Below are 10,614 nucleotides of genomic sequence, written 5' to 3' on the forward strand. Positions count from 1 at the left end.
TTATTTACATCAATGTAGCGTGCAGAGATGATAATTATTTAAGAATGATTAAATTTAGCAGTGTGCTTTTTTTAAGGGGATTTCGAGCTATTTTAAACGAAGGCACGTTTCAAGACTTTGAGTGGGAGCCATTGTTAACAAGTGGGTCACTTCATTTAGGTTGACAATTTTTTTATATATTATCATTCTCGAATCTAATGTGGAAATTAAAATATTCAAAGGTATAATCTTATGAATGATATTTTGTGGGAAGAGAGAATTCATTTCAGTGTATCACAATCATTTGGTGAAAACTCGTAACTTTGAATCTCTTATTTGACTTTGCTTCTACATTTTCATTTCATGTCACATGGATATGATGGGACAAAATAAAGTGTTTACTTTTTTCCATGAACTTAGTCTTCACTTAATTAAGAACCACCCAATTGGATATCATTTTTTTTCTTCCTTCATTTATGGTTAAATGGGGTGAAAACATATACAGTCTAATTGTACTAATAATTAAACCAAGTTAAATTTAAGTTTAATTAATATATATATATATATATATATATATATATTTAAATATTATAATTATGGATTGTATTATACTATTACAAAGTGTAGATAGTCGTATCCAAGATATATATAGATGTGCATACTGATATAAACTCCAATCAAATAAGATGCAATCCAATCATACAACATGATATTTACTCACACATATAGCAATAATCAATTGTATCTTTTTTTGAAAATCTCAGTCTAAACTTAAAAATATCTGTAAATACAGGTCAATTGTACAAAATATACTCAAAAACAAAATTGTTGGAAAATTATCTTTCTTCTTCCTCTTAGCTAAACTTAGCTCTATTTACAGGAAAGTCTAAGAAGGAACATTAGGTTTGTCTTTGGAGATACCAGCATTGACTTTTTTTGTTAGTGGTACAATGATGATTGTTATGGTATCGGTAAAGAGGAGTGTACCTGAGTGGAGAGATGGGGCCCAGGCACGGTCGGTTGACGTGGTGTAATTGCTGACGTGTTGATCTTCTTCTCCTCTGGTCGATTGTCCTTTCTTGCTGTCTCCTTTGGTCGGTCGTCCCTTCGTGCTATCAACTTCGGTCAGGCGGGGGAGCGTACCTGCGAAGGCACTCCGACGCTCAAGTAAGTATGAGATTCTAAGCGCAGTTTCGTAAGTGAATGAAAACGTACCTTTCTCTGGCTTGAGCACAGTATTTATAGGATTGCCTAATGGGCTTTCTATCCCTTGGGCTCAGGGTGGTTATGGATATGTCTTGTCAGTCGTGCTCCGGAATACCCGGGGAACATATCTTCTCTAAACGCATATTCCTTATTCTTCGGAGGTGTATCTTAACCACCTTAGCTTGTCACATAAATGCCCTTACATTTATTGTGTATACGGCCGGTCGGCCACGTGCGTTCGTTTCCATTTAGTGTATAAGGCCGGTCGGCCACGTGCGTTCGTCCGGTGCCTACCAGTACACTTGCCCCCCAGGCTCGAGGTGAATAAAAGCCGAAGAGTCGTAATAATTGTTGTGCCTTTCGAGTTGTCAGACATTAAATTTAACGGAATGACGGGACGTTCGCATTAGCGAAGAATATTTTCGGTTAGGCATCGGACAAGCGGCCTGCCTGCATGGAGCACCCCTGGAGGACGACCAGTACGACAGAAAAAATAATAGTTGATGGAAAGCTGGTGCCGATCAACCCCGATGATAATTTAAATGAGGAGGCCGAGGGGGAGACCCCTGGCCCACAGCCTGACGCCTCTTTTGAAGAGTTAATGAACAATGTGGCATAGAAAATTGCTGGACCCGACATGTGGGCAATGCACACTTGCATAAATAATTCTGATTACATTAAAGTAATAAGATAATTCTAATGCCGGACGAGGCATAAATAATTCTGATTACATTAGTAATAAGATAATTCTGATGCCGAACGAGGCATAAATAAGTGAATAATTCTGATGCCGAACGAGGCATAAATAAGTGAATAATTCTGATGCCGAACGTGGCATAAAAAAGTCTGATTACGTTAAGGTAATAATTCAGATGCCGAACGAGGCATAAGATTGAGTAAATAATTCGGCTGCCGAACGTGGCATAATAATTATGATTACGTTGAGGTAATAATATAATTCTGATGCCGAACGAGGCATAAATAAGTGAATAATTCTGATGCCGAACGTGGCATAAAAAAGTCTGATTACGTTAAGGTAATAATTCAGATGCCGAACGAGGCATAAGATTGAGTAAATAATTCGGATGTCGAACGTGGCATAATAATTATGATTACGTTGAGGTAATAATATAATTCTGATGCCGAACGAGGCATAAATAAGTGAATAATTCTGATGCCGAACGAGGCATAAATAAGTGAATAATTCTGATGCCGAACGAGGCATAAATAAGTGAATAATTCTGATGCCGAACGTGGCATAAAAAAGTCTGATTACGTTAAGGTAATAATTCAGATGCCGAACGAGGCATAAGATTGAGTAAATAATTTGGATGCCGAACGTGGCATAATAATTCTGATTACGTTAAGGTAATAATTCAGATGTCGAACGAGGCATAAGATTGAGTAAATAATTCTGATGCCGAACGTGGCATAAATAATTCTGATTACGTTGAGGTAATAATTCAGATGCCGAACGAGGCATAAATAAGTGAATAATTCTGATGCCGAACGAGGCATAAATAAGTGAATAATTCTGATTTCGTTAAATACCTATGAAACCGAACGAGATATGAATTGAGTAAAGGACTAGGAGATTTGGATTTTAATTTAGTGCCTCGTTAAAACCTTCCCGGTCGTAAACCCTCCTTAGGGAAAAACCGACTGAGCGAGGAAAGAGTTCAACTGTAATAAAATTTGAGATGTGTGGCATTCCACGTTCTCGGTATTTCCTTCTCAGATAAATATTCTAAATAATAGGCTCCACCGGCTGCCGTATCAGCTATGCGGAAAGGTCCTTCCCAATTGTTGGAGAACTTGCCTCCTTCCTTCCGTGCGCTGCTCCGCATTCGCCATACTAAGTCGCCTTTGTGGAACAATCTTGGTTTAACTTTGGAGTTGTATCGTCTGGCCGCCCGAATTTTGCATGCTTCTTCTCTAATTCTACACTTGTCCCGGAGTTCATTGATGAGATCGAGACCGACCGAGAGGCTTTCCTTGTTTAGATCAAGATCAAGGGTTTGCCGGCGGAGAGAGGGTTCGCCAATCTCGACGGGGATCATAGCTTCGGTGCCATACGTTAGGCTGTACGGCGTTTCTTGTGTAGTCGTCTGAGGAGTACAGCGATATGCCCATAATACTTCTAAGAGTTCTTCAGTCCAGTTGCCCTTTGCTGGGCCGAGACGTTTCTTCAGTTCGTTCAAAATAACTTTGTTTCCAGCTTCTGCCTGTCCGTTTGTTTGCGGATGTTCGACTGAACTAGCGATGTGTTTGATGTGGAGCTTCTCGTAAAATTCAGCTAACTTTCGGTCGGTGAATTGCCGACCGTTATCGGTGATGATGATTTGTGGAAGCCCGAAGCGGCAAACGATATTTTTCCATACGAAATTTTGAACATTGCGGGCGGTGATTGCAGTCAGGGGCTCGGCTTCGATCCACTTGGTGAAGTAATCAATGCCGACTAGTAAGAATTTACACTGGCCTTTACCGGGGGCGAAAGGACCAATGATGTCCATACCCCATTGGACGAACGGCCAAGGTGATAACATAAAATGGAGTTCCTCAGGCTTTTGATGGGACAAAGTGCCAAACTCTTGGCATTTAAGACATTTTTGTACGAAATTGGTGCAATCACCCTGGACGGTCGGCCAGTAGTATCCAGCCCGGAATACTTTGGCAGCCATTGTCCGTGCGCCGGAGTGAGTTCCGCAAATTCCTTCGTGCAACTCTTGGATGACATAGGAAGCTTGGTCTGGTGTCAAACATTTAAGGAGTGGTTGGGTATAACCTCGGCGATAAAGGTCGTCGCCGATTAAGACAAAACGGGCGGCCTGCAGCTTCATGGTTTTTTCGCCGAGAGGACTACATGTGCCGTCGAGTAAATATTGCTTGATTGGGGTAATCCAAGTAGATTCCGTGTCGGTCGTCAGGCATTCCTGTAGGTCGATGCTTGGGCGTGCAAGCGTAACATGGATGACCGACCGATGCATTCCTTTACACTTCGTGGTTGCTAACCGGGACAAGGCGTCCGCGCGGGTATTGTGATCGCGTCGAACGTGCTGCATAGAAATTTCAGAAAAGGTGCTCATCGACTGTTTGACTAAGTGATAGTATCGCTGTAAAAAGCTTTCTCGGACTTCATATTCGTCGTTAAGCTGACCGATGACAAGTCGGGAATCACTTTTGCAAATTAACTTAGTGATTTCTAATTCTTGAGCGAGACGTAGACCGGCTAATATGGCTTCATATTCGGCCTGATTGTTTGAAGCTTTGAAGTCGAATTTGAGGGCTTGCTCGATGACAATCTCGCCGGGGCCTTCCAAAACAACTCCTCGGATGTTGTTTGAGCCCTCGGATGTAATGCAACCTCTATGATGGCCGAGACCAAATGGTGCAATGCAACCTCTTGTTTGAGCCCTCGGATGTTCATGCATGCTTTGTTGAACCTATCTAGAAAGGTTCTAAGAGATTCACCTTTTTCTTGTTGTACCGCTAGGAGAGACATGGAGGACATGTGATGCGGTCGGCTAGTGGCATATTGAGTGGAGAATTTTGCGGCTAGGGTGTCAAAATCGTTAATGGAGTTTGGAGGCAGCTCTGTGAACCAGGTAAGAGGTTCTCCCTGGAGCGACGTGGGAAATACTTTACACCACACATTGTTATCTGTGGTATACAAAGTCATTTGCGTCTTGTAGACATTTAAGTGTTCGTCCGGGTCGGTCGAGCCGTCATAGAGTTTAATGACGAGGCCTCTCCATTTGTCAGGAAGTGGAGTGGTGATAATTTCGTCTGTAAAAGGATGACCCCTTTTCCTTGACTTTCTTTCGACTGTTTCAGCTCTGGAAGCAAGATTGGTATTGGCAGGTGTAGGTATGCGAGAGGTGGTTCGGTCGGCCATATGGGATTGGCCTTCTCGTTCGGGATTATCGACCTGTTGTTGGAGTCGTGCATTCTGCTCTCTTAATAAGGCGATTTCTTCTTCTTGGCGGCGTCTATCTTCTTCTTGGAGGCGTCTATCTTCTTCATGTTGACGATGGTCTTCCATCCCCTTTTGTCGCAGTTCCTCCATCTGAGCTTGGAGGATTTGAATCATAGTCATCTGTTCTGCCATAGCGTCGTTGTTGTTTCTTGTCGCAACCATTATAGCTTCAAAAATTGAAGATTTGCCTCGGCCCCACGGTGGGCGCCAATTGTACCTGAGTGGAGAGATGGGGCCCAGGCACGGTCGGTTGACGTGGTGTAATTGCTGACGTGTTGATCTTCTTCTCCTCTGGTCGATTGTCCTTTCTTGCTGTCTCCTTTGGTCGGTCGTCCCTTCGTGCTATCAACTTCGGTCGGGCGGGGGAGGGTACCTGCGAAGGCACTCCGACGCTCAAGTAAGTATGAGATTCTAAGCGCAGTTTCGTAAGTGAATGAAAACGTACCTTTCTCTGGCTTGAGCACAGTATTTATAGGATTGCCTAATGGGCTTTCTATCCCTTGGGCTCAGGGTGGTTATGGATATGTCTTGTCAGTCGTGCTCCGGAATACCCGGGGAACATATCTTCTCTAAACGCATATTCCTTATTCTTCGGAGGTGTATCTTAACCACCTTAGCTTGTCACATAAATGCCCTTACATTTATTGTGTATACGGCCGGTCGGCCACGTGCGTTCGTTTCCATTTAGTGTATAAGGCCGGTCGGCCACGTGCGTTCGTCCGGTGCCTACCAGTACAAGGAGTGAAGGAGAAATTTCTTCCACAAAAAGCAAGTTGGTGTGACTTGAAGAAGGTTCTTCTACTAAGATCTCTTTGTTAACCAAATGACTATCCTCATTAAAGGAATACAAAAAAGAAGAGGAAGCCATCAAAAGCGTACCTCTAAGAAGAAGATGAAAGGAAAAAAAGGTAAAGAGAATGCTTGCATGAAGACTTCGATAAGGTATGGAAGACAAATGCAAAGGCTTTACAAAGTCTTATAAAGAAAGGTAAATGACTTAATACCATTTCACTCGAGCACGAAATGAGGAAAATTCAAATGGCAGGTTTGAAGAGAACATGGCACGAACAACGAAATGTTAGCTGTTAAAATGATATAATGTCTTAAAGAAGTAAAAATAAAACTCATCATTAATGCTAGAATTCCCTCCTCATAATGTATATTAGGAGTTAGTTAGTGATAAGTAAAGTCATATTAAACAAACTGAAGAAATTTGACCCACAAGAGGTCGCAAGAGGCTAATCTAATTTTTTCTTAAAATATAAACTCAAAATTAATTATTTGAGTTCAAAACTAAATCTCATCCACCCATTTTATTAGTCCACTTACCTCATTTATGGATTTTGAGTTTGAGACTTATTTACCTGTTCATGTCAAAGATATACAAAGATGTTATAATAATGTAAAATCCAATAAAATCAAAAGTAATCAAATAAAATCGGAAGTCATCCAAGCAAATCAAATGCAATCCTATAACTTGAATGTTTAATAATCGATAATTAATCTTATGTCTTGTTTATTTTAAATATCTTTTGAATACCTAAGCCGTGCAAAAAAAAACTATAAATACGAATTAGTTTTACATGAACTTAATTCTCATACTCATTTATATATACAATTATAATTTATTTTTCTCTTATATCACTACAAGAAAATTATTAAATAAAAAATAATTCTAGAGACAAAAAAAAATAGTTAGTTGTTATATTGATGATTTTTAGATACTAACAAAATTATTGGTATTTAAATTAGTTAATATTATTGATAAATAGTTTTTAAATTGGTATATAATTAACTATCAAGGCTTTAGCTGCCAATTTTAGAATTTAAATAATTGGTAACTAAAACCTGATAGCTAATTAGATACCAATTTAAAAATTATTTATCAATAATAGAAACTAATTTAGATACCAATAATTTTTTAATATCTAAAATAATTTTAATTTAATTAATATAACAACTAATTATTTTTTTATCTTTAAAAATGATTTTTATTTAATAATTATTTAGTAGTATAGGTTGGAGAATGTTTTAAAAATTAAAACTCAAAAACTTGGACAAATCATCATTTTCGCTTCGAAAAATATATTCTTCTTTTTGTTAAGAACACACATTATTCATCTGTTTTTTTTTTTTAATTATAATTGATACATATCGAAAAGTGGTGTATCAAATATATTTGAAAGGAGTAAAATGACTTCTATATGTTATAAACATTAAACTTTATACTTGATGGATAAAAAAATCCGAAAGTCATAGAACTGCTTATGGATGGAGAAATCCGGAAGTCATACACGTCTCTATGGATGAAAAAATCCAGAAGTCTATGGATGACAATATCCAGAACATATAAGTGTTATAGATAAAAGCAATGCATGATTTTTTTTAAATGCTCATAACTTAATATTCCAAACCACTGTAAATAACAATACTAAAATCCACATTCAATAATATAGATAAGGTTCAAATACATCATCATGGATAAAAATATTACATAAAAAGGAATCCTAATACATTATCCTTAATACATGTTCAATCATTCCAACGTGAATATCTCCTAACATATACAACTCTATCATCAGTCGCTCATCTTGCTAACATAATGGTTGTTTGTATGCCTTTCCAAACAGGGCTGCCCTCCACGACATCACCATGATTAAGTAATGGTTGCAATGTCTGTGTAATTCTACCACAAATACCCTACAAGCATGAATGTCATAGTATTAGAAAAAGATAACACAAAGTAATACGTTAATAAAGTTACAAGCATACCAGAGCAGGATGTTCAGGATGTGCTCCGTGGCCATGTGCATCGGAGGGTACCAGTAGAGGACGCTCATCATCCTCCACATGAATCACATATGGATGTGATACAGATCTAAATCAAGACATGTACTCTTCAACGCAAGTGCCAGGATAAGGTGATCTAGCCACATCATTTATGACATAATCAACATAATGTAACCATCGACGGTCCATTTCATTTGTATCCGGATCACCATGTCTAAGTACAGATGGGTTGCGAGGGATGATTTGTGTATATCCATACTGACGCAGAACATGTTCTGGCATGTGCAATTGTGTCCAATTTCCAAGCCTCAAATAATCAGAGAATAAGGAAATTCACTCGAATGGACGTTCTTCCCTATGCTCGTCATATGGACAAAACCAAATCGAAGCTGGTGTCAATGTATCTAACTGCGATCGAGCAACAACAATTGAAGTACCTTTTCCTGCATCATACATCATACATCATACATGGCAAAAATTCATGAATTTCTTCTTGAATCATGTAAGAGATGGTGCGGAAACTATGGATGTGTGTGTGCAAGACCCTCCTAAGAGTGATGTTGATCTTGAAGGTGCATGGTATGTATGAATATTGGTAGGTTCGGCCAGCCCAAGGAGAGGTGAAGGATGTGAAGTTTAGAGCCTAGAGTTCTAGGGAGAAGCAAAGCTTGGCACAAAATGGCAGCATAACTTTACTCACAATAAACTTGCAAATACAAGGTGTAGGCCTTCCTATTTATAAGCTAAATGGCCGTAGAAACTAAGCTAACTCCTAATGAAATGGAAGCCAAATGAAATGTAATTCACAAAGCACATGGTGCATGTGCTCATGACCGGCCAAGCAAGCTAGATTCTAGAATGTTCACCCATTTATGCTTTCTACACTACTCTAATTACTAAGGCACCCTTAATGGGCCTCCATGTAACAATTACAAGGTTTTCTCTTCCCAAAACCATAGCTTGACCCATATGTATGTGAAGCTAGACGGTCTAGGATTCCTCCTAGATGCTCCTTATGTAGTCGCTCCTCATCATGGCCTAGACGCTCCTCATCATAGGCTAGACGCTCATTTTGAGACTAGACGCTCCTCATCATGGCTAGACGATCTTAGTCTTGGAAGCTTGGCTTTCATAGTATGGTGAGCTTGGGCCCTCCTCCATCATCCCCTCCCTCTTAAAAAGGATTTGTCCTCAAATCCAAGGCTTTTGCTAAGGGGATGGTTGTGGCTGGATGGTGTCCATCATCTCCTCCTTCTTGAGAAGATCTATCCTCAGATTTGCATTCTTGATCTCGGATAGCAGCCTCTTGCTTCGTCAAGATGTGTCCTCCCGGATCAAATATCAATCTATGTGAATCTTGTTTTGGCCAACTTCTCACAATACCTCCCTTTTGAGGGTTGTAGGTGCCCTCTAATCCTCTTATGTTTTCTAAAATTTCCAAAAGTAGTTACTTTTCCCTTAGGCATAATCCCTTTAAGAAATGGTAACAACTTTAAAAAGGCAAGAGGACATTGGGCACATACAACTTCAAATGGAGAAATATGAGTAATCTTGTGGACTACTCCATGGTATGCATGCTTATAAGGAAAAGGATTCTTATCCCAAGATTTGTGAGTGTCCTTCATGATTTCGTGAAGCATAGAAGGAAGAGTTATGTTTTCAAATTTTGAAGCTCTATCATTTGAAAATAAATCATGGAGGCTTGTCACGTTTCAAATTTGTACATTTTGCAATGGTTGTCTCAATAAGACATGGCAAGTTGTTCTAGGCACTACTTCATACAAAAATTGGTAGGTGCTTATAGATAACTTGTCATTCTTTTGGGGATATCTTAACACATTTGAGAAATAGTCTTGATCTATGCAAGCTTCTTTTAAAGACTCTTCTTTTGTGCTTATGCTTGCAAGTGTTCCTTTACAATAGGAAAGGCTAGGTTGTTCAACAAGAAGCATGTTTGTAAAGGTATTTTCAATGTGTTTGACTTGTTGAATGACCTTGTGGGAAGGAACACTATTCTCCCAGGCCTTTTGTTTCCCAAATTTTTTCTCTTTTTCTATTTTTTCTTCATCCCTTTTGTGTTTCATTTGTATTTGGTCTTTTACCACTTGGGAATGTGGTAAAGGGCTAAGTAAAACTTTTTGTGCTTGTGGATGAAAGAAATCTCGTTAGTTAGACCATTATGCGAGGTTTTCTTATCAAATTGCCATAGGTACTACATCACATAAAACATTGTCTTTGTAGTTACCTATAGAAAACTCGATTTCCACTTGTTTGTCTACACGTAGTTCTCCATCCTCATTGATCCATTGTAAATTGTACGGTTTTGGATGAGGAACTACTTGTAGTTTTAGTTTTTCAATCAATCTAGTGCTACAACAATTGCAGCATGATCCACCATCCACAATAAGAGAGCATATATTTTCTAAAACATTGCATCTAGTATGAAAAATGTTCTCTCGTTGTGTCTCAATGGATGCACTAGGTTGATTGTGGAGGATTCTTTGAATCATCAATAAGTCCCCCTCCAAAGGATTTATCCTCTCTCCTTCCCCCTTTTCTTGTGTACTAGGTTCATCCTCACCACTTGTGTACTCATCTTTTCCTTTTAAGAACAAAATCCTTTGGTTTGGACATTGTGCTTGCACATGTCCTCTTCCAAAACA

The sequence above is a fragment of the Phaseolus vulgaris genome, chromosome 3 (genome assembly GCF_051622355.1).
Source record: "Phaseolus vulgaris cultivar YP4 chromosome 3, ASM5162235v1, whole genome shotgun sequence".
NCBI lineage: Eukaryota > Viridiplantae > Streptophyta > Magnoliopsida > Fabales > Fabaceae > Phaseolus > Phaseolus vulgaris.